The following is a 24,872-nucleotide window of genomic DNA, read 5'->3' on the forward strand; positions in this document are numbered from 1 at the left end:
ATTAGGGAGGGAATTCCAGGATTTTGACCGATTGACAGTGAAGGAACAGTGATATATTTCCAAGTCAGAATGGTGAGTGGCTTGGATGGGAACTTGCAGGGGGTGGGCTTCCCATGTGTCTGCTGCCCTTGACTAACTTTGTTAAAAATTCAAACTCAGCTGACGGAGTTGCCCGCTCTGAATTCAGGATTTTTGTGTCCATTGGGTTTACTTTTTCCTGCAGAGTATTGTTGCTACCACCTCACCCCCCTCCCCCACCCCGGACCACTGTCAGTGCCTTTATGGGGGCATATGAGAGCATAGGTCTCAACCTGAACATCTGCATGATGTAAGTCCTTCATGAACCTGGCCTGGCATTGTGAAACAAACCCCCCCCCCCCCCCCCCCCCCCGCGCCCCCGATCATCAAGATCCATGGGGAGACCTCAAAGATTATCGACCACTTCCAAAATTTTGGCAGTGTCCTGTTGGGCAAAGCAGATCCGGCATTGCCTCCAAAGTGTTAGTGCAGCCTTCAGTCGCCTGAGAAAAAGGATGTTCGAGAACAACAACATCAGATCTAACACCAAGATCATGGTATACAGAGCTGTAGTCGTGCCTGCCCTCCTTTATGGCTCTGAAAAGTGAACTGTCCAAAGCAGACAACTCAAGGCACTGGAGAAGCACCCCAACGCTGCCTGCACAAGATCCTGCAAATCCACCTGGAAGAAAGACTCAGCAACACCAGCGTCCTCGACCAGGCCAACATCTCCAGCATTGAGGTACTGACCATCCTTGGTTGCTATGGGATGAGCACATCGTCTGCGCGACTGACGTGAGATTCCCCAGGCTGATGCTCTACTCCCAGCTACGAAACGGCAGGCGAGCCCCAGGAACACAGAGGATGTGCTTCAGGGATACCCAGAAGGCTTCACTGGAGAAGTACAGCATTCCCACAGAAACCTGGGAATCACTGGCCTAAGACTGTCCAAAGTGGAGGAGGAGTATCTGGGAAGGCGTTGAGCACCTCGAGACTTAACATTGGGAAAAAGCGGAAGCCAGGCAAAACAGCAAAAGAAATGTGCTGCCATACTAATGCCCCATCCAGCCCTTTCCATGACCACCACCTGCCCTAAGTGTAACAGAGTCTGTGGTAGCTGTATCAGTTTGTACAGCCACCTACGGACTCACCCTGAGAGTGGAAGAGAGTCATTCTCGTCTGTGAGGGACGCCAATGATAATGACGATGATGATGAAGATGTTGTTGCCATGACAATCACCAGCAGATAATTTCTCAGCTCTTTCAGTGTGTGTTGAACCTTTCCAGCTGCAATTTGCTCAGTGATATGATGTTGAGTGTAAAACCATAATTACAAGTTTTGAAAATGTATCATTATATTCCTACTCGGATGAGAGAGGTGTTTTCCTGATGGAGTCTCCCGCAAGTGGTGGAGTTAGATTGGGACAGACCCTTTGCAGGACAGGGAAACAGGTGAGTTTGAAACGATTAGGGATCCGTGGCTCCTAAATTGATCCTGAGGTAGAAATTGTTATCTCCTCTTATGACATGGATTGGATGTGCTACTGATTGCGACAATGACTTCTTCCATTTATGAATGAAATGACCTGATAGTGTTGATCCTTGTTGTAATGTCCTCAATTGTCCTTTGTTCATGATCTCAGTCCCTGTTAGAGGCAGCACTATGGTCACAGAATATGATAAAAACCATTTAAAACTCTCCCTTGTTGAAGTCTCCTGGGTTTCCAGCTAACATTGTCTTCCTTCTGAAAAATACAGACGTCTTGATGTTGGAATGAAATGAGCCTGTGTCTGGTGTTGGTATAAAATACACACAACAATGGTCACTTTGATTGAGACTCCTTTTGATGGTCTTCAATGTCACGGGGCGTTAGTAGCCAACTTGATTTTCCTGATTCATTCATGGAATTTAGACGTCATTGACTGGGCCAACATTTATTGCCCATCCCTAGTTGCCCTAGAGAAGGTGATGGTGAGCTATCTTCTTGAACTGCTGCAGTGCCTTCAGTGTACGTACACCCACAACGCCATGAGGGAGGGAGCTCCAGGATTTTGACCCAGCGACGCTGAAGGAATAGCAATATGTTTCCAAATCGGATTGGTGAATGGCTGGGAGGGAGCTTGCAGGTCATGGTGTTTCCATGTACCTGCTGCTATTGTCCTTCTAGAGGATAGTGGAAGGTGCTTTCTAAGGAGCCATGGTGAATTACTGCAGTGCATCTTGTATACTGCTGCTCTGAGCATCAGTGGCAGAGAAAGTGAATATTTGTGGATGTGATTTTAATCAAGTGAGTGCTTCATCCTGGATGATGTCAAATCCAAGGTGTTCCTGATGATACGCTTATCCAAGCAACTGCCTTTCAACCATGTGGTTCCAAGAGATGTTAGTTTAAAACTTTATGCAAATATAGCCTAAATTTAAAGAAAAAAACCAAAATTCTTTCCATGATTACAATTTATTCTCACACAATCTGCTTCCGGGCAAGAAATCATTTAAGCAAAAAATACTCATTCTTTCCAAGTGGAAGCTAAAATCACATTTCAGAAATGAACATGTTCACATTGATCTTAGCAGTTATAATGTTAGATATCAGCAATCCCAGGTAGAGTACTGAACCCCATTTTGCCAACTTCACCCACCAAACAATGTTCACACAAAGGTACCATTTAGCTTTAGGTTTCACACTATCCAGTAAACTCCCAATATTGTTTTAATTGGTTCTGTAACTTCCAATAACTTAAGGTTGAGGAAGCAAGGATCTAGTACAGCTTTAGAGGATTAACGATAGATAGGAAAGAACTCAAAAATGGACTGGGGAGAGCTAGGAGGGGACACAAAAAAGCCTTGGTGGGTTAGATTAGGGGAAACCCAAAGGCATTCTACACTTACATGAGGAATAAGAGAATGATCAGAGAAAGGGTAGGGCTGATCAGAGATAGTGGAGGGAACTTGTGCCTGAAGTCTGAAGAGGTAGGGGAGGTCATAGATGAGTTTTTTGCTTCACTATTCACTGGAGAGAGGGACCTTGTTGATAGTGAAAACATTGTAACCTGGGTTAATAGGCTTGAACAGATTGATATTAAGAAAGTGGATGTGCTGGAAATTCTGAGAAGTATCAAGATAGATAAGTCCCCAAGGCTTATCAGATATATCCAAAGTTACGACGGGAAGCGAGGAATGAGATTGCTGTGCCTCTGGTGATGATCTTTGCATTCTCACTCTCCATGGGAGTAGTACTGGTTGATTGGAGGGAGGCGAATGTTGTTCCTCTGTTCAAGAAACGGAATAGGGAAATCCCTGGGAATTACAGACCAGTCAGCCTTACATCTGTGGATGTACTGGAAAGGATTCTGAGTGATAGGACTTATGACTATTTGGGAAAACAAAGTTTGATTAAAGATAGTCAGCCTAGCAGGTCATGCCTCACAAACCTTACTGAGTTCTTTGAGGATGTGACGAGACAAGTTGACGAAGGTCAAGCAGTGGGTGTGGTGTATATGGATTTCAGTAAGGCATTTGATAAGATTTTCCCCAGTAGGCTTATTCAGAAAGTTAGGAGGTATGGGATACAGGGATGTTTGGCTGCCTGGATACAGAATTGGCTGGCCAAAAGAAGACAGCGAGTGGTAGTGGATGGAATGTATTCTGCCTGGAGGTCGGTGACCAGTGGCACCCTACAGGGATCTGTTCTTGGGTCTCTGCTCTTCGCAGTTTTTATAAATGACTTGGATGAGAAAGTGGAAGGGTGGGTTAGTAAGTTTGCTGATGGCACAAAAAATCGGTGGTGTTGTAGATAGTGTCAAGGACTGTTGCAGGCTACAACAAGACGTTGACAGGATGCAGAGCTGGGCTGAGAAGTGGCAGATGGAGTTCAACCTGGATAAATGCGAAGTGATTCATTTTGGAAGGTCGAATTTGAATGCTAAATATACGGTTAAAGATGGGATTCTTGGCAGTGTGAAGGAACAGGATCTTGTGGTCCACGTATGTGGATCCTTCAAAGTTGCCACCCAAGTTGATTGGGTTGTTAAGAAGGCATATCGTGTTTTGACTTTCATTAACAGGGGGATTGAGTTTAAGAGCTATGAGGTTTTGCTGCAGCTCTATAAAACCCTGGTTAGGCCACACTTGGAATATTGTGTCCAGTTCTGGTTGCCTCATTATGGGAAGGATGTAGATGCTTTAGAGAGAGTGCAGAGGAGATTTACCAGGATGCTGCCTGGATTGGAGGGCATGTCTTATGAACAAAGGTTGAGTGAGCTAGGGCTTTTCACACTGGAGAGAAGGAAGAGAGATGACTTGACAGAACTGTACAAGAAAATGGAAGGCATAGATAGAGTAGATAGACAGAGACTTTTTCCCAGGGTAGAAATGGCTGTCATGAGAAGTCATAATTTTCAGGTGATTGGAGGAAGGTATAGGGGAGATGCCAGAGGTAAGTTCTTTACACAGAGAGTGGTGGGTGCATGAATGGGCGATGTGATGGTAGTAGAGTCAGAGACACAAGAGACATTTGAGTGACTGCTGGACAAACACATGGACGGCAGTAAAATGAGGGGTGTGTAGGTTAGGTTGATCTTAGATTAAGATAAATGCATGGCACAACATGGTGGGTCGAAGGCCCTGTTCTATGTGTACTGTTCTATGTTCTAAAACACTGCAGTACAATGATCCTAGCATTTTACAAGAACAAAAATATTTGGGCTAATTGTCTGTCTTTCCGTTGTTCCGTGGTACTACAAACCACTACAAATTCTGGAGGAAAGATCACAGAAGCGCTTCACAGGAGGCTCCCAAGCACTGAGGATGTCACCTAGACAGGGGACGAAACGTCTGCAACACAAATTCCCAGCTCGGTGAACAGAACCACAACAACGAACACCCGAGCTACAAATCTTCTCACAGACTTTGAACACCTATGGGCGAGAGTGTCTGTCTTTCCCATTGGTGTAATTAAGACATGTGAGGAGCCTAGTGAAGCAAGTCATTCCTGCTTTAACTGTCTTAGCACTGGATTTGCAAACTCAATGAATCTTTGTATTCAGTTAAACCATGACAGGGACAAACTCTTGAAAAATATGTAAATATTCATGCAAATTGCCTGATAATCTCTGTTACATATGTATTAGGAGTTACTCAGTGGTCTTAAACTGTTCATATTTAACAGGCATTAAAGAGCAATAATCTGACATTTTAGGAAGACGTTTTTAGAATTAGAAGAATTAGTTTTATTATCCTATGTTCTCAATTACAGAAGTACAGCAGTGCAGTGAAAAGTTTACAACATTGACCCTCATGCTGCCATCTGAGGTACAAAGTACCTAGGTACAAACTTTAGATACAAAATAGAGGAATAAAGAAAAAACATAGTTACATTACCTTACAGTGATTCATAATTTACATTAGAAAATAAGAAAGAAGGTCAAAAGGATGTGGTAATTTGTGGAATTTAAGTGCTTCCTTATCTCTTCACATTTTGTAAAAGGATTAACATGGTCAAAGTAGAGATGGCCATACTCACTTACCAATCATATTGTCACCATTACAAATGAAGTACGATATGAGACTCAAGCACATTGTTACTCTTCAAAGACATTGCACTTGCGATTCAGGTTCACTGGTGAGGTTGTGCTATCTGCTGAAAGCTGACCAAAGAAAGCCACCGCCACAGGATTGACAATCCCACAAACTCTTAGCCATTGTGAACTTCTTTTTCTGCACACCCTTCTCAATTTGTTTTCACTCATTTAGCAGATGCAGACTTCACTGGCTGCCCCAGCATTTATTGCCCTTGAGAGTCTGATGATGAACTGCCTTCTTGAATGGCTGTAGCACATTTGATCTACGTGGACCCACAATGCCAAAAGGGAGGAAGTTCCTGTATTTTGATCCAACAACAATTAAGGAAAGGTGATATAACTCCGAGTCAGGCTAATGAATATCTTGGAGGAGAACTTGTGTGTGGTAGTGTTTCCATGTTTCTGCTGCTTTTGCCCTTCTTGATAGTAGGGTTTGGAAGGTGCTGTCCAACAGCTTTGGTGAATTTCATATCATAGAAGACATTTACAACATCAATAAATGAACAGACTGCAGAGAAACCTTGACTATCCAAAGGACATGAGCGGAGAGTATTTTGTTTGGTTAATTGAATTCTGGATAATTGAATGCCAGATAACATAGTTTAGCCAAGCATCGGGACCTCGCGATCTTGCTGGATAATTCGATATTCAGATAATCGAATGCCGGATAATCGAGGTTACTCTGTACGCTGCCATCTAACAAGTCTTGAGTGATGTTTTTTCTCTCGCAAAATACTTTAATCAGTTCTCGAGGAGGAAGACAAGATTTGACAAGATTCCCCAAGTCCCTGAACTCCAAATAAATTCTAGTCAAGCAATGTTTCTCAAACATTGGTTGCATGTTATCATTTTATTTTACCAAGGCACTAGCAGCAAACCTGCTTGGGATTTTAATTGAGGAGCATTATTTACTCACATACACTCTCCTGGAAGGACTGGTCTGTATTACAAAGACACGCAAAAATTTAGTGAAAGAATGGAATTCCACTTCTGCAATTAAGAAACTGAATAGAATAGTTAACAACTTGCTTCAGTATCAGAGTCCAGTGAGAGGGGTGTTTTCAATACAGGATTAAAATCCAGGCATGCCTGCTAGCTAAGAATATAACATGATGGCTGGACATGAAGAAAAATGCAAATTAATGCAAATTAATTGAAAGATTCAGTTAAGATTCAGTTTTGTGAAAGGGAAATTATATTTAGCCAATTTGTTATACTTTTTTGAAGGAATAACATGTGCTATGGATAAATGAGAACCTGAGGAAGTACTGCATTGCAATCGCCAGTAGACATTTGATAAAGGTACCACAATCAAAGGTTATTATGGAAAATAAATGGTTGTGCTGTAGTGTAGCATTTTGGCATGGATAGAAGATCGAATAGCAGAAAACCATGAGTATGCATAAATGGGTTAATAATAGGATTGACATGAAGAGAGGAATACTGCAGGAGTCTATGCTGAGGCCTCAATATTCCACAATTTACACCAATGACTTAAGTGAGGGAAGGGCTGGAGTTTGGGATAAATCTGCATTACGCTAAATCTGCAGATGATAGAAACATAAGTGGGAAAGTAAGGTGAGAAGTTGACATAAGTATCTTGAAGACAGATATAGGTAGATTGAGTGAATGGGCAAAATTCTGGCAACTGGAGTATAATTTGGGAACTGTGAAGTTATTTACTTTGACAGGAAGAATTCAAAATCAGACTATTACTTAAACAGAGAACAACTACAGAATCCTGAAGTGCAGATTTATCTAGGGATTCTAGTACGTGTGATCAAAAGTTAATCTACAGCACATAATCCAAAATGCAAATTGGATGCTATGCCTTATTACACGGGAAGTTAAAAATAAAAGTTGTTATATTTGAGTTATGTAGAGCATTACATTCTAAATATTGTGTGCAGTTTTTATTTAAGAAAGGATGTAAGTGCGTTGGAGGTGATGTAGGGGAGGTTTATTAGATTGATATCTGGAATGAGCAGTTTGATTTATGGGGATAAACTGGTAAAGCTGCCCTTCATTCCACTGGGCAAAACAATCCCCAAAGAACTGCAGATGCTGAAAGTCAGAAACAGAAACAGAAATGTTGTTAAAAACTCAATAGGTCTGGCAGAATCTGTTGGGAGAAAGCAGAGTTAACATTTTGGATCCAGTGACCTTTCAGAGTCACAGAGATGTACAGCATGGGAACAGACCCTTCGGTCTAACCCTCCACGCTGATCAGATATCCCAACCCAATCTAGTCCCACCTGCCAGCACCCAGCCCATATCCCTCCAAACCCTTCCTATTCATATACCCATCCAAAATGCCTTTTAAATGTTGCAATTGTACCAGCCTTCACCACATCCTCTGGCAGCTCATTCCATACACCTCTCATTGATCTGAATTAAACTCCATCTGCCACTTCTCAGCCCATTGGCGCATCTGGTCAAGATCCTGTTGTAATCTGAGGTAACCTTCTTCGCTGTCCATTACACCTCCAATTTTGGTGTCATCTGCAAACTTCCGAACTGTACCTCTTATGCTCGCATCCAAATCATTTATGTAAATGACAAAAAGTAGAGGACCCATCACCGATCCTTGTGGCACTCCACCGGTCACAGGCCTCCAGTCTGAAAAACAACCCTCCACCATCACCGTCGGTCTTCTACCTTTGAGACAGTTCTGTATCCAAATGGCTCGTTCTTCCTGTATTCCATGAGATCTAACCTTGTTAATCAGTCTCCCATGGGGAACCTTGTCGAACGCCTTACTGAAGCCCATATAGATCACATCTACCGCTCTGCCCTCACCAATCCTCTTTGTTACTTCTTCCAAAACTCAATCAAGTTTGTGAGACATAATTTCCCACGCAAAAAGCCATGTTGACTATCCCTAATCAGTCCTTGCCTTTCCAAATATATGTACATCCTGTCCCTCAGGATTCCCTCCAACAACTTGCCACCACTGACGTCAGGCTCACCATTCTATAGTTCCCTGGCTTGTCCTTACTACCCTTCTTAAAGAGTGACACCATGATAGCCAACCTTCAGTCTTCCGGCACCTCACCTGTGACTATCGATGATACAAATATCTCAGCAAGAGGCCCAGCAATCACTTCTCTAGTTTCCCACAGAGTTCTAGTGTACACCTGATCAGGTCCTGGGGATTTATCCACCTTTATGCGTTTGAAGACATCCAGCACTTCCTCCTCTGTAATATGGTCATTTTGCAAGGTATCACCATCTATTTTGCTACTTTCTATATCTTCCATATCCTTTTCCACAGTAAATACTGATGCAAAATACTCATTTAGTATCTCCCTCATCTCCTGCGGCTCCACTCAAAGGCTGCTTTGCTAATCTTTGAGAGGCCCTATTCTCTCCCTAGTTATCCTTTAGTCCTTAATGTATTTGTAAAATCCTTTGGATTCTCCCTCCTGGACTCTTCTGAAGTGATGACTCCAGATGGACCAACTATCGTTTCTTTGGGTTATCACAGTAAATGAGCAGCCTTTATGATTCCCCCTACCCTGATTCAAAGTCCCAATTCAATGTAACATTTAATGGATTTAATCTGAAAATGACCAATGGTGACACATCAGCAACATGAACCGGGATGCATAATTGTATCTCTTGATAACAGGAAGTCTGCAATTGCACTGTGACAGTCAAATGTTGACATAGGATTTCCCCATTATAACAAGATTCAAAACTCAGGAATCAAGGTGCAAGATTAAGGTCAACAGAAATCTCTGCCAGAATTGGAGCAAAAGCTGATGGGAACCAAAGCTGCCTTCCATTTCTTGTCAATCAGTTGACATGATTCATTCACAGGAAACAATCCATTTGGAAATACAAGAACTTCCTGACAGGGCCGATGCAGGAAGGATGTTTTCTCAGGTTTGAGCGTTCCAGAACGTGGAGGGCTGAGGGCAGGGAGGGGGGACACAGTGAGGGGTTGGAGGAAGCCCTTTTAGAACAACAATGAAGAGATATGTCTTCACTCAGAAGGTGATGAATCTTTGGAATTCTGTACCCCACACGGCCATGGAAACTCAATGTGTTCAACACAGATGGGTAGATTTACACTCAGAAATGATTATAGATAGGGACAAGTTAGGATATAGGCTGAAGAAGGGGTGGGGGAAGGGGCAAGGAGTAAATGACAGGTGGAGTTGGATTCTGGAGAGAGAGAATAACAATTGAACAGACAAAGGAATGGGTAAAAGTCAGCCTGGGAGAATCTATAGCTGCTGATGGGGACCATTAGTAATCCTTTGGATGTGGATGCAGACTGGTGGTAAGTGAGGACTGGGGGTCCCTATCACTGTTGTGGGAGGAAAGAGTAGGTATGAGGGCTGAAGTGTGGGAGATGGGTTGGACACAGCTGAGGGCCCTATCAACCATAGTGGTGGCGAATCCTTAGGTTGGGGAAGAAAGTGGACATTTCAGAGACTTTCTTATCAAAGTTGGCAAATTGGAACAGATGCAACGAAGATGAAGAAACTGGGAGAATGGAAAGGAGGTTTTACAGAAAGCAGAGTGTGAGGATGGACAATGGAGGTAACTATGGGAGTTGGTGGGTTTATAGTGTTCAGTCTATCACCAGAAATGGAAACAGAGATGTTGAGGATGGGAGGCATGAGAAATAGACCAGGTGAAGGTGAGAGCGGGATGGAAATTGGAAGTGAAATTGATAAACTCTTCCAATTCCAGATGAGAGAGGAAAGCAGCATTGATGATGTCATTAATGTACTGGAAAAAGATTTATGGATGAGGACTGGAGTAGGATTAGAATGAGGAATGTTCCGTGTACTCCATAAAGAGATAGGCATAACTGGGACCCATACAGAAACCCACAGCTCTACCTCTGATCTGAAGAAAGTGAGAACAGATAAACAAATCTCCTGAAGAAGGAACCATGATCCGAAAGCTTGTGATTTCAAATAAACCTGTTGGATATAACCTACTGACTTGGTCCATCCCAGTCTAATACTGGCATGTCCACCTCATGGCAACCTTTTCCTAGCTGCAATCAGTTCTGAAAAAGGGCCTCTGGAGCTGAAACATTAACTCTGCACCAAGGACTGATGTGTAGGTGATGGCGTCAGACATAGTTGAGGGCCCTGTCAACCATGATGGTGGGGAATCCTTAGTTGAGGAAGAAGGTGGACATTTCAGAAGCCTCCTTAAAGAAGTTGGTATTATCAGAAAAGATGTGACAGAGACGGAGAAACAGGGAGAATGAAATGGAGTCTTGGCTGATGATGAGAAGGGCATGAGCTGTGAGATCTATCATGTACATAGAGTCATAGAGTAATGGAGATATACCAGCCTCCACCACTTCCTCTGGCAGCTCATTCCAAACACGTACCACCCTCTGTGTGAAAACGTTGCCCCTTAGGTCTCTTTTATATCTTTCCCCTCTCACCCTAAACATATGTCCTCTAATTCTGGACTCTCCCACATCTGGACACTCTGCCCTCGAAGCAGCTGTGGGGGGAGTTGAGACCGTCACACAACTCCTGTTGGAATGTGCCCTTGCAAAGGCAGTCTGGAGAATGATGCAGTGTTTTTTGTTGAGGCTTGTTCTGAGCAGCTCCATGATGCAGCACTCTGTGCTCAATGGTCTGTTCCCCAGGAAGTGCACTCAGCCAAACATCCACTGAACCTGGAGGGCTATCAACTCAATGAAAGATGCTCTTTGGTCTGTCCAAAACCGGTTGGTCTTCCAGTGCAAGCAGTTGACCTCGACCAAGCGTTGCAGACTGGCACATTCCAAGGTCCAGGACTGTGCGCTGAGGGATGCACTAAAGCTTTGGGCAGCTGCCACAAAGGCGCAGTAGGGAAAGATCACCGTCTGAGGTCATTCAGCCATAATACAATGGGGATCTGTTCAGTTTTCCGATGCTCCATGTACCTCAAATATATGTGAATAGTATCTTGCATAAGTAAGAAAAGCATTGGGTTTGTTTATTGGAACTGTTGGGAAAGTCAAACTCTAATGTTGATTTGTTTCTCCATATGGAGGAGAAAGTGAGGACTGTAGATACTGGAGATCAGAGTGGAAAGTGTGGTGCTGGAAAAACATATCAGGTCAGGCAGCATTCCAGGACCAGGAGAATCAACATTTTGGGCATAATCCCTTCATCAGGAATGATGACGGGCTTGGGCCTCAGATGCTGCCTGACCTGCTGTGCTTTTCCAGCACCACACTCTTGACTTGTTTCCCCATATGCAAAGACAGTACAGAACCAAACTATTCTGGTGACTCGGTATACACAGTATATCAAGATGTTTTATGGAGATTTTAAATGAAATTTTAAAAAATAACTCTACTTTCTCTCCACAGATGCTGCCAGACCTGCTGAGTTTCTCCAAAAATTTATGATTTTGTGGATGTAGGTTTGCTCGCTGAGCTGGAAGGACCATTTTCAGACATTTTGTCACCACACTAGGTAACATCGTCAGTGAGCCTTCGGTGAAGTACTGATGCTCGTGATTTTGTTTTGGAGTTTAGCAATGTGAGGAGTGATTTGATTAGACTGTACAAGATGTTGAAAGATCTTGGCGAGGTGGATGTGAGAAAGATGTACTTCTCTTGTGGATGAGTCCGAAACTGGGGAGCATTGTTTGAAAGTTAGTGTCCTTTTGTGACAGAGGAGTGATGATTTTTTTTTACTCCTTGAGGGTCATGCAAGTTCTTAACTTTCTAACCATGTAGGCCTTGGAAGCAGGCTCAATTAATATTTTTAAGTTAGAGATCGATATATTCTTAAAAACCGAAAGAACTGTAAATCAGAAACAAAAACAGAAATTGCTGGAAAAGCTCAACAGGTCTGACAGCACCTGTGGAGAGAAATCAGAGTTAACGTTTCGGGTTGAGTGATCTTTTCTCAGAATTAGATAGACTTTTGTTAGGTGCAGATAATTAGAGATTATTGGATGTAGATGGAAACACCAAGTTTGAAACACAAACATTTAAATCATGACCTTATTGAATGATGGAGCAACTTGAGGAGCTGGATAGCCTCCATCTGCACCTATTCTGTATGCTCATAACAAAAGATGTTCAGTAACTTAGAGTCATAGAATCATAGAGATGTACAGCAAGGAAACAGACCCTTCAGTTCAACTCATCCATGCCGACCAGATATCCTAAATTAATCTAGTTCCATTTGCCAGCACTTGGCCCATATTCCTCTAACCCCTTCCTATTTGTACACCCATCCAGATACCTTTTAAATGTTGTAATTGTATCAGCCTCTGCCACTTCCTCTGGCAGCTCTTTCCATCCATGCACTACCATCTGCATGAAAAAATTGCCCCTAAGGCCCCTTTTAAAGCTTTCCTGTTTCACCCTAAACCTGTTCCCTCTAGTTCTGGACTCTCCCACCCTATGCTCCTCATGATTTTATAAACCTCTATAAGGTCACCCCTCAGCTTCCGTCCCTCCCGGGAGAATAGCCCTCATCTATTCAGCTTCTCCCTGTAGCTGAAACTCTCCAACCCTGGCAACGTCTTTGCGAATGTTTTCTGAACCCTTTCAAGCTTCACAATATCCTTCCTCTAGAAGGGAGACCAGAATTGCACACAATATTCCAAAAGTAGCCTAACCAATGTTCTGTACAGCTGCAACATGACTTCCCAACTCCTATACTCAGTGCTCAGACCAATAAAGGCAATGTCTTCTTCACTATCCTCCCTGAGACTCCACTTTCAAGGAACTATGAACTTGCACTCCAAGTTCTCTTTAATAAGCAACTTTCCCCAGGACCTTATCATTAAGTGTATAAGTCCTGCCCTGATTTGCCTTTCCAAAATGTAACACCTCACATTTATCTAAATTAAATACTATCTGCCACACCTTGGCCCATTGGCCCATCCGATCAAGATCCCGTTGTACTCTGAGATAAACTTCTTTACCGTTCACTACACCTCCAATTTTGGTGTCATCTGCAAACTTACTAACTATACCTCCTATGTTCACATCCAAATCATTTATATAAATGACAAAAAGGCAGTGGATCCAGCACCGATCCTTCAAAAACCAGCTTTAAGAATACTTTTACGCAAAGGACCAGTTCGCTTTTCCAGGTCAGTTCAGGATCTTGTGGTAACAGATTTTAAGGAGGCTTTAAAATTTTGAGATATATAGCTTGATAAAAGGATGGAGGGTGTAACCAGTTTTGACAGCTGTTCCGAGGCTTTGTTTTGCAGACTGCTCAAAAAGGAACGACACTTAGAACAAAATAGCTTTCAGAATTTGAAGTTTCAGTCATGGTCATTGCTATACAATGGAAAGCAATTGATAGTCTGTTCATGATAATAATGTTGGATCCTCCACCTACATGGCCAAAGAATCGAGGATACAATAGAAGATAGATTGTTGCGTTTACCACTTCCTTGGGCATAATGAGTTTTCGAGGAGAAAGTGAGGACTGCAGATGCTGGAGATCAGAAGGGCTTATGCCCGAAACGTCGATTCTCCTGTTCCTTGGATGCTGCCTGACCTGCTGCGCTTTTCCAGCAACACATTTTCAGCTCAGCATAATGAGTTTTGACTAATCTCTTTTGTTACTCTGCCATTTTCAAAGACTGGAAGGCTGGGTTCATTGGTCAAACAAAAACTGAAAGAACAGCAGATGCTGTAAATTGTAAACAAAAACAGAGGTTGCTGGAAAAGATCAGCAGGTCAGGCAACATCTGTGAAGAGAAATCAGAGTTAAGAATTCAGGTCAAAGAGTCATAGAGATGTCCAGCATGGAAACAGACCCTTCGGTCCAACCCATCCATGCCGACCAGATATCCCAACCCAATCTAGTCCCACCTGCCAGCACCCAGACCATATCCCTCCAAACCCTTCCTATTCATATACCCACCAAAAGGCATCTGGATGAGTACAAGAATAGGAAGAGTTTCGAGAAATATGGGCCAATGGAAGAAGGATAAAAGTGACCTGTACAAGAAGTACGGATTGCACCTAAATTGGAAGGGGACTAATACACTGGCAGGGAAATTTGCTGGAGTTGCTCAGGAGGATTTAAGGTGTGGGGTGGGACCCAGGGAGATAGTGAGGAAAGTGGTCAATCTGAGACTATCAGTGATCCTGACGTCGGTGGTGGGCAAGTTGTTGGAGGGAATCCTGAGGAACAGGATGTACATGTATTTGGAAAGGCAAGGATTGATTAGGGATAGTCAATATGGCTTTGTGCATCTGGTCACCCTTCCTCAGAACTCTGATTTCACTTGGTTTATTGTCCTGCTGTTTTTAGCATTGGGTCTTGACCATGGAACATATGAAATTCCACAGAGGAACTGCCTGGACTTGTTCCATGTCATATATTTCTGGAACCTTCTAGAAGATTCTAAAGGTCAGGTGATCTGTAGTAGCCATTTTAGAATTCTAACAATGTCCACTCTTAAAAGCAAGTGCAGCTTTTACCAGTTTGTGGTATTCTCATATTTGTTTGTTATGAAAGCAGCAACACAAAATGATGCAAGTCATTTACTTATTTTATTGATAGTTCTTTCATTTTAAAACAACGATTGGTGCCCAGTTTATTTGAAGGATCGGCATCTTGGAGTTCAAGGCGGTCATGATTGGTTGTGCAATCTAACTCTAACCACACAAGTGGGGTATGTGGATTTCTCTTGTGGGTTTATTTACAGCTAAAGCTAATGTAGACATACAGACTCATCTCTGGACACATCCTTTGCTCAGGGTGCTACAATGCAGTCTGTGACCTTTGATCACATGATTATATCCAACTACTTAGCTCAACTGCATCAAAGGGACATCAATTTTAAAGCAGAAGTATAACAAAGGCTATCAACAAAGCTCTTATAAATGAAAAGGTTTCAAGTGGCGCAGTCAGCAAGTCCATTTTCTACTTATTTTGAGGAATGTCATTTATGTGGGAGCTGAACTGACACTGAGTTTCTTTGTTAGCCAATGGAATATTGTGAATGAGCGTGTAAGGGACATCAGCAGATCCAAGCACGTGTATGTTTTTCAGTAAACTTGCTGCACAATTCCAGAGGCTGGTGGAGGAAACTCAAAAAGAAACGTTGTTTCCTTGGTAAGAAAGTGATACACAGCTTGTCAGGAGGGAATCAATCTCCAGGTATTCTGACTCCACGGCAGGGAGCTGCCACTCAGCCAAGCCTGATGTGGCCTGGACTTGTAGGATCTGGCAAAACATCAGGAAAAGATACTAAACCTTGAGAAATATGAGGAAGCCCAGCACTGACCCTCGGCCTTGAGGTAGCCCAGCACAGACCCTCGGCCTTGAGGAAGCCCAGCATGGACTCCTGGTCTTGACGAAGTCTAGCATGGACCCTCAGCCTTGAGGAAGCCCAGCATGGACTCCTGGTCTTGAGGAAGCCAGCACGGACCCTCGGCCACGAGAACGTTCACTGCGGCCTCCCTGTTTTATAAAGACTGTAATGACGAACTATCACCTTTATTTCTTTATTTTCCTAATTTATATCTGAGACGTTGTGCCTAGGTATCTTTGTACCTAAGATGGTGCAAGAAATAGCGACTTTTGTACACTTCTGTCTACACTCATGTCTCCTGTATTGAGTATATGTGACAATAAACAAAATTTTAATTTCAACAACAGTTTCCTGCTCTTTCAGCACAACATTAGCGTCTCAGTCTCAATTTTGGGGCTGAAGTTCTGGAGTAGAGCATAAACAAATGGAAAATCCGCTAACTGCTTTCTAAATTTGGAGAGTGCATTGTGTCCCTGAAACTATGCAGCCGTGTGAGATTTTCACTCTCTATTTCTATTGTCTCCGCTCTATTCTTTTGTACAAGAACGATACATACAAAAGAATTTAAATCAATCAGGTAGATTTTTAAACCTGAGTCTAAGATCTGGCTTTGTGAGTCAGCCACCAGTTATAGAAGTCATTTGGTTTACTTCTACTGAAATGACTGGGATGGAAATCGGAGAAGATCAGATTTATTGGGTGGACAATCTACAGGAAGTGTTGAACATCCAGACCTGTTGATGAAGTCCCATAACCATATTTAAGCCCCCATCAGGAAACAATAATACTCACAATCTAAAACTGCTGGTGAAAATATTGTAGTGCCACGGGCAACACGGTGGCTCAGTAGTTAGCACTATTGCCTCACAGTGCCAGGCACCCAGGTTCATTTCCAGCCTTGGCGACTGTGTGGTGTTTGCACATTCTCCCTGTGTTTGCGTGGGTTTCCTCCGGGTACTCTGATTTCCTCCCACCGTCCAAAGATGTGCAGATTAGGTGAATTGGCTATTCTAAATTGCTCATAGTATTCAGGGATGTATAGGTTAGGTGCATTAGTCAGGTTTAAATATAGTTTAGGGGAAATGGGTCTGGGTGCGTTACTCTTCAGAGGGTCAATTTGGGCTGAAGGGCATGTTTCCACACTGTAGGGATTCTATGATCGTAGCATTTTCAATAGTGAGATAATTCACTTTATTTGTCATGCATGAAATTACATAGCGCAAAAACAGGCATTTTAACAGGTATGGGCTGACATTTATGCTTTACATGAGCCTGCGATTGCCCCCTCTTTGCCCAAACAAATAATTGTATACACATTTTACAAACCTATTTCTATATTTTATTACTAGGCTTTTGAGTGTTGTTGAATTTGGAGCATGGGAGTGGGTGGAAGGGGAGCTGTTGTTGTCATGTGCACCAGGAGGTGAAGTGCGGGCCTAGCGTTATTCTTATGAGAATGTTCATCCATATAATGTTCTGGGGAACTGGGTTCAAATCCCCATGTGGTGGAATTTAAAGTTGATATAAATCTGGAATTAAGAATCTAATGATGACCATGAAATCATTGTCGATATTTGGAAAAATCCATCTGGTTCACTAAAATCTTTTAGGGAAAGAAACTACCCTCCTTAGCTAGTCTGGCCTACATGCAACACCAGACCCATGGCAATGTAGTTGATTCTTAACTGTCCTCTGGACAATTGATGATGGTAATAAATGATGGCCACCCAGCGACACTTGCATCCTATGAATGGATGAATTAAAAATGGGCTTCAGAAAATTCTTGGTGTCCATACTCAAGAAATTCTAAATCCAGTGACAGCAATCTGCTACACTGCACTACTGCCTCAGTGAGGAAGGTGAACAGAGTGCCTAATGTCTCCTTTGAAAGAGGATAGCATAGTGATTTTTGGCTGAAACTTTATTGCTGGAACAGCACAGCAGGTCAGGCAGCATCCAGGGAACAGGAGATTCGAAGTTTCGGGCACAGGCCCTTCTTTGGCCTGTGCCCGAAATGTCGAATCTCCTGTTCCCTGGATGCTGCCTGACCTGCTGTGCTGTTCCAGCAATAAAGTTTCAACTTTGATCTCCAGCATCTGCAGACCTCACTTTCTCCTAGTGATTTTTGGCTACAGGTGCATCACTGAAGTGATGGACATTACGCTGGAGCTTATCTTGAGCTCGATGTTAGACACTAGATTATATCCAGGTGACTGTCACAGCTGCACACCCAGATGCAAAATTTTCATTCAGAGACAATTTCTTAACAATAATTCCTAGAGACATCATTTCATTTTGTTGTGCTTCCATAGAAACGGAAGAATAGCCCACTGTTCCTCGTCAAACCAGCTCTTCAGAGCATCTTGCATTGCAATGACCATCTCTACTGAACACCAGCATGGTTAGTCATACTGCAGAAGATCTAGGATCCAAGTTGAGGTGGTAGCATTGATTGAGTTGCATTGCATGGATGAGGAGCAGTAAACCTTACCAAAAGGAAGTCTTCATGGGACCTGTCACAAATCTTTTACTGCTCACAAATAGTCACTAATTTGTGTCTTTTGTAATCGTAGCAAAAACACGGTGTAGGTCTAATCAGAATCATAGATAAATTGCCTAATGCTTTGCAATTGCAGATGAACTGCCAACTGGAACATTGGAAAAACTTTTAATACAGTACTGATGTCTGAACCTTACATACTTTGCAAAACAGATTTCTTCTGAGCAATATATGTATTAGGATCATAAACCCCAATAACTGAAAATAGGTTTGTGTTTTCATTATGCAAAGAACTTTATATAAAGGAAATGTCCTTAGTGTTGTGATTGTAACAAAGTCAGCCAGGTAGACCTCAGAGAATATGAGTTCCCTGATTGGGGCTGTTAATGTGGTTCAAGCAGGGAGCCCTGGTTGACAAATATAAAGGAGTGTCAGAGATTCTGTTCAGTCTGAGAGCTATCTCTGAGGGAGCTGGATCAGTGTCAAGTACTCTCCATTTGTGTCAGGGGACTGACTCTGAGCTAGCTGCCCACATCCAGTGTGTACTGTTGCTGTTGGTTTCAGTTTTTTGGGAACCTACTTCTCAAACTAGCTGAACTATACAGCAAGTTTGTTAACTGGTTTCCCTTTTTATTAAGGACTGATTTCTAAACTGGCTGATCTACACAGTCAATATGTTTCAGGTGTAATTCAGTTCTCATTAGGGAACTGTTTCACTGGCTGGTTACAGCCTGTGTGTTATTCTTTTCTCTTTTACTTTGAGAAAGGAAATATGTTGATTTTGTGGCAGGGCTCAGCCCTTGCATTTTAGATTTCTTTGTTTAATTCTGCACGTCTTTTCAGTTTTTTTTTGTGTTTGGACTGAGTCCCCTGTGAGATAATGTAATTTTCCAGATAACCCGTTCCTCTATGGGTAGGCCTTTCCCTCTGTGGGGGAACTAGGCCTCTGCGAAAACTGAACACCTGTGTGTGTGCTGGGAGGTGAGCATTTGCTGCCTGTTGGAGTGGACTCTACCTATTGGGGTGGACCATCCCCTGTGAGTTAACTGCACCTTTTATAATGAATTCTATTCCATTTGTGTGGGCCTGGTCCTCTGTGGATGGATCAGGAAACTATGGAGACTAAATACCTCTGTGTGTGTGCTGTGGGGTGTGCATTTGTTTCCTTCAGGATGGACTGTCCACTGGAGTGGACACTGCCTTTAGTTGTGGTCTGTTTTTGGCAATGGACTCTGCATTCTGGACCAGACTCTATTTTTTGACAATGCACTGTGCATACTGGAGTGGACTTTATTCCTGGGAATGGACTCTGCATTCTGAAGAGAACTGAAATGGACTCTATGTACCAGAAGGGACTCTGTTGGTAATTGACTCTGTCTTGTTGCTTGTGGGGTTTATCACCTGCACTGTCTTATGCGTCCCTGGGTGTGGCAACACTCACTGTGAGCTGGGAGGCTCAAGGGTCATCCTGAAAGCTGTCACCCCAAGAGCCAGAGGGTGAGTAGGCCAACCTGTGCACCGGAAGGTGAGTAAGCTGCCCCAATGCCAGTCGCCCCGAGAACCAGAAGTTGGGTTGGCTGTTCTGAGCGCTATCGTCCTGAGAAGGGGTACTTGGGGAAGGCTGTCCTCGAGGCAGTCAGAAGGTGCATCAGAACGGCTGACAGAGAGAAGGGGCACGCTGAGATCCAGAAGGCATGTGGGCTGCTATCCCAGGGAAGAGGATGGGCTGTCCTGGTGGTGGCCAGATGGTAAGTCAGGGTGGCTGATAGGGAGAAGGCGTACAGGGGCAGGCTGAGATCCAGAAGGCTTGTGGGCTGCTCTGTGCGCTGTAATCTCAAGGAAGGGGATGGGCTGTCCTGCTGGTGGCTGGAAGATGTATCAGGGCAGTCTACAGGCCAGGTGATGCATTGGGGTGGGCGACAGCCAGATGGTACATAGGGGCAAGCCGAGAGCCGGAAGGTGGGTAGGCCATCCTCAGCTCTGTCCCGGGCAGGTACTTGGGCAGGCTGTCCAAGAGGTGGCCGGAAGGTGTGAAGGGTGGCTATGGAAGCCGGGCTGTCCTAGAGGTGGCCAGAAGGTGTGTCAGGGTGGATTGGGAGCCAGTACGGGTGTAGGGGCAGGCTGCCTTTGAGAGCCGGAAGGTGGGACAGGGTGTTTGCTGGGTTGCCAGTGGTGTCTGTGTTATATGCACAATTTTATTGTTCAGTTTATCAGACTGTCTGTATGTAACTGTGTTTATGCCCCTTTCCCCTGTAAATTGCTGTTTCTTGTATACAGCTGTTCATGTTAACTGTTTGTTTGTAACTTGCACTGGTTAGTAAATTAAAAAAAATAAATTAACCATAAGTGTCAGAGATTCTGTTCACTCTGAAAGCTAACTTGAGGGAGCTGGATCAGTGTCAAAGTCTCTCCACATCTTTTCCCTCGGATCGGGGATTTCAAGACTAAGGGACACATTTTTAAGATGAGAAGGGAGAGTTTTTTAAAAGACAAAAGGGAAAAATCTTTCTACACAGAGGGTGGTTTGCATGTGGAATGAATTTCCTGAGGAAGTGGTGGATGTGGGTACACTTGTAACATTTCAAAGACATTTGGATAAGTACATGAATAAGAAAGGTTTCGAGGGATATGGGCCAAGCGCAGGCAGGTGGCACTAGTTTAGTTTGGGATAATGTTCGGCATGGACTGGTTGAACCGAAGTGTCTGTTTCTGTGCTGTAAAACTCAATGATGTGTAAATAAAGGGTGACTTGGTGACATGATAATGATGATGATGATTGATGACTTGATTTATTGTCACATGTACCAAAGTACAGTGAAAAGCTTTAATTATGAGCAGTACAGGCAGATCATATTAAGCAAGGACACATACCATAGGGTGCTTGGACAGAGTGAGGAAGACAGGTTACACTGCAGAGGAGGTGCACAAAAGCAAGATCAACATTAACAAGATCAACATTATTAGAAGCTAGAGAGTCCATTACTCAGGGCAGGGAAGAAGCTGGTCTTGAACCTGTTAGTGAATGTATTCAAGCTTCTGTATTTTGTGCCTGTTGGAAGAGGTTGTAGGAAATCATTACCGGGGAACAATGGATCTCTGATGATGTTGACAGCCTCTCTGTGGCAGCGCGAAGTGTAACTGGAGTCCATGGATGGAAGGCTGGCTTCCATGATGGTCTGGGCTGTGCAGACCACCTTCTTTTGGTCCTGAGCAGAGCAGTTGCTATACGAGGCCAGATAATACCTGGATAGTATGATTCCTATGGTGCATCTGTAAAAGTTAGTGAGGGTCTTTATGGATAGACCAAATTTTCTCAGTTGACTGAGGAAGAAGAGGCATTGTTATGCCTTCTTGTCTGTCACATCTACATGGGAGGTTCAGGACAAGTTAAGGCTATTGTCACTCCTAGGAACTTGATGCTCTCAACCATCTCAATCTCCTCTCTGTTAATGTAGATGGGGACATGTTCTCCTCTTTTCTTTCTGATGTCAATGATCTGAATGTTTTGCCAACATTCAGAGAGATGTTGTTATCATTGCACCACAGCACCAAGCCCTCTATCTCCTTTCTGTATTCTGGCTCATTGTGGTTTTATTCACCTACCATGGTGGTGTCACCAGCAAATTTGTAGATGGTGTCCATTCAGAATTTGGCTACACTGTTGTGGGTGTATAGTGAGTACAGTAAGGGGTTGAGAAGGCATCCTTGTAGGGTGCCAGTGTTGAGAGTTATCGTTTAGAAAGTGCAGTTGTCTATCTTCACTGATTGCTGTCTGTGGGTCAGGAAGCTGAGGATCCAGTGTGGAGGGTGGAGCTGAGACTTAGGTCTTGGAGTTTTGAGATTAGTCTGGAGGGGATTATGGTGTTAAAGACAGAACTGTAGTCGATGGGTAAGAGTCTGATGCAAGTGTCGTTGTTGTCCAGGTGTTCCCAGGATGAGAGCAGGGCTAGGGAAATGGTGTCTGCTGTGGACCTGTGATGTTGGTAGGGAAATTGTACGGGATCGAGGCAGGCCGGAGTTAATGTGGGCCTTGACCAGCCTCTTGAGGTTAGAGCCATTGGGCTGTGGTCATTAAAGTACATTGCATGTGCTTTCTAGGTACTGGGAAGATGACCATCTTCTTGAAAAAGGTGGGAACTTTGGCTTGTAGGAGGGAGAGGTTGAAGATGTTGGTGAATACCTCTGCCAGTTGGTTCACACAGGATCTAAGTACTTGGCTGGGGACTCTATCTGGGCCCATCACTGGGCCCTGAGATCGGGGAGTCCAGAACTAGAGGGTGTAGGTTTAGGGTGAGAGAGGAAAGATAGAAAAGAGACCTAAGAGGCAACTTTTTCACGCAGAGGATAGTATGTGTATGTAATGAGCTGCCAGGGGATGTGGTGGAGGCTGGTACAATTACAACATTTAAGAGACATTTGGATGGGTATATGAATAGGAAGGGTTTGGAGGGATATGGGCTGGGTGCTGGCAGGTGGGACTAGATTGAGTTAGGATATCTGGTCAGCGTGGACAGGTTGGACCGAAGGGTCTGTTTCCATGCTGTACATCTCTATGACTCCCAGGAAGACCGATCCGACGTCTGCAGCGATGACTGAGGGAACGTGTACGTCTGGGGCTGATGGGGCAGGTGACACCGCACCACTGGTATTCTGCTCAAATTGAGCATAGAGAGCATTGAGCACATCAGGGAGGGATGTATCTTTGTCTGCTACTTTGTTTTGCTTCATTTTGTAAACTGTTATGTTGTGTAGGCTTTTCCATAGGTGGCAGGTGTCCGTATCATTGGTTTGGGCCCTGAACTTGATCCGGTCCTGCCTCTTGGCATCTCTGATGGCTTCGCAGAGGCCATGCCTTGATTTTCTGTATAGATCTGCGTCATCCAATCTGAATGGTGCAGGTCTGGTCTTCAGTAGGGACTGGATTGCCAGCTGGGGAACACTCGGATTGACTTTGGTACGCAGTCCTCCAGTAATGAAGCCTGTGACGGCGATGGCATACTCGTCCAAGTTTTCCACTGAGTACTTGAACACGGTCCAGTCCACCGATTCCAAGCAGTTCTGGAGACGCTTTTCCACTGCCTTGGACTAGCATTGTCTTTCTTTCTCTGAAAGATGCTCCCATTTCAGTTTCTGTTTGTCAGCTGGGAGGAGGAACATGGCGTTATGATCTGATTCTCTGAATTATGGGCAGGGGGATGAAGCAGTAGGCGTTGTTGATGGTTGTGTAGCAGTAGTCCAGAATGTTCAGTTCTCTGGTGTGGCAGGACACATGTTGGTGGTACCCTGTCAAGGTTAGCTTGGTTGAGGTCACTGGCCTTGAAGAATAAGGGCTCAAAAAAATTCAACTTCAGAGTGTTTGTGGCAATTTAAATTTCATCAAGAGCTTTCTTCACATTGCATGGAGTGGTATGTAAACTGCTGTCTGTATGGCGGAGATGAACTTACACAGCAGATAGTAGGAACAACATTTTGCATTGAGGTATTCTAGTTACAGGGAGCCAAGTCTGAGCATCAGGAGATGTTGATTAGGAAGTATACCCCTCCGGCCTTCGCTTTACACTGGCTGGTCCATGTGATGTATGGAGAAGTTCCTCAGCTTGCAGGCCACAGTCTGGTGTGGCAGGAGTAAGCCAAGTCTCTGTGAAACAGAGCACACAGCAGTCACATACCTCTCCCAGTTGTCTTAACTTGGTCAAAAACCCCTATATGAATTCCCCTCTTTCTCAGATTGCTGAGTAAAACAGATAGCATCTCAAAATTAGAGGAGGCTTGGAATCATATTCCCAGTTCTGGCCTCTGTCAAGTTATTTGAATGATGATGAGAGAAAGGTATGCTCCTGAGGAAATTCACTCACAACAGTCATCTTTGAGTTGGAGTAAGCATTTCTTGCATCATACCGTGATTTGGGAATCTTAACTTGTTTGCTCCTGACATCAAAGACTGGCCCCACTATGTGGAAAGAATGTATTATTATTTCTGGGCAAATGATACTGGGGCAGATGAAAAGCAATGAGTAATTCTCCTTACAGCTTGTGGGACCTGCAGCTTTTTTGGTTATTAGGAGTCTAACTTTCCCTGAGGAACCAGATGTTACAACCTTTCAAGAGGTGACAGATTTCGTTATGGAATAATACAACTCCAAACCCCCTCTAAGTTTGAGATGCTATCTGTTTTACTCAGCAATCTGAGAAAGAAGGAAATCCATATTGGGGGTTTTGACCAGTTTAAGACAACTGGGAGAGGTATGTGACTTTGATTTAACCTTTAATGAGATGCTGAGAGACAGTTTGGTATCTGGGATTAATGATGCAACCATGCAAAAGCACCTACTAGCTAAAGCCCAAATGGACTTTAAACAGGCACCACTACTGGCTTTATCAAAATGTGGCAAATGGAGCATTTGAGTGGCAAGGTATTCTGATGCAATTGGACACTCTCTCCAATCTGACTGAGCTTGGGCAGCACCACTTGACTGAAGGCAATTGCATTGTCTCACTCAGGACA

Source organism: Chiloscyllium plagiosum, unplaced genomic scaffold (genome assembly GCF_037043375.1).
Source record: "Chiloscyllium plagiosum isolate Xiang-an unplaced genomic scaffold, Cpla_swu_hap1 HiC_scaffold_25, whole genome shotgun sequence".
NCBI lineage: Eukaryota > Metazoa > Chordata > Chondrichthyes > Orectolobiformes > Hemiscylliidae > Chiloscyllium > Chiloscyllium plagiosum.